The following is a 1,113-nucleotide window of genomic DNA, read 5'->3' on the forward strand; positions in this document are numbered from 1 at the left end:
TCTGTTTTCTTTATTATGATTATCTCTTTTAGCATATTCAGGAACTACTTATAAAAGTGTAAAACTGGTTTATTGTCATCCATTACTTCTAAGGATCTAAATACAAGCTATTTTCCTTTCTAAGAGGATACTCTATTGGATAACTGTAGACAACAAGCCATATTTGTACTTAAGAGGTTTTAGATAATTGATTTGAAAGTAATAGATCAGGTTCAATAAACAATACATTGAAATATACTTCTGGAAAATTTTAACATTTATTTTAATCTTAATTATTTTGTAATGATACATTAATAAGTTTATGTAAAGCAGTTATATTTATACTCTAAATTTCCAGTTCTGGATAAAATTTGTCATGCTGTAATATTACAGTCTTTCCCAGTTTTTTAAAAATCAAATCTATACTTCATTTGATTTTAAAGAGCCTAAGATATCTGGTCACCATCTCTAGTCATTTGCTTCTCCCTCTTTTATTCTCCACACTCAAGTATTCATATGATTGAATTCATGAGCTTTTATCTTCTGCTCAAGTTATTTCTCCTGAAAACAAATTACTTCACCTAATCTCCAAATACTGACATTTTCAAGGCTCAATCTTTAATGTGCAGGTATCAGCCTTGCATCCCTCTACCTGGCCTTCTCTACCACTGCAAGATTGTCTAATGCTAAACTGACACTTTTCTTTTTTACTGATATCCTGTTATGAATCAGAATTTAACTAGTTTTCTGTGAGTATTCCACTTCTTGAGATTGTAAATTATGGGGAAGGGAAACTGGGTGAGACCAGATTGATCAGTGTCTCTGATATCTGGCTGTACAAACAACCTATATCTGTGAGTTATCTAATTATTTACACTGCTGCTTAATCGCTATACTCTATACCTTAAAAGTACTGTAAAAAGTATTCTGGGGAAAGTCTTACAGAAACACATTATCGGATACAATTAAATTTAGATAAACCCAGAAGCAAGAACAATAATGAGGTGATTAATGGACTTTGGACTTTGCAGAAAACCAACATAAGCAATATAAGAACCATTTCACTTAATTGCTTCTGGTAATAATAATAAATATTTGAAGACTTAAAAAATAAAGCAGAATGCACACTATCAC

Source organism: Pteropus vampyrus, unplaced genomic scaffold, assembly GCF_000151845.1.
Source record: "Pteropus vampyrus isolate Shadow unplaced genomic scaffold, Pvam_2.0 Scaffold97, whole genome shotgun sequence".
Lineage (NCBI taxonomy): Eukaryota > Metazoa > Chordata > Mammalia > Chiroptera > Pteropodidae > Pteropus > Pteropus vampyrus.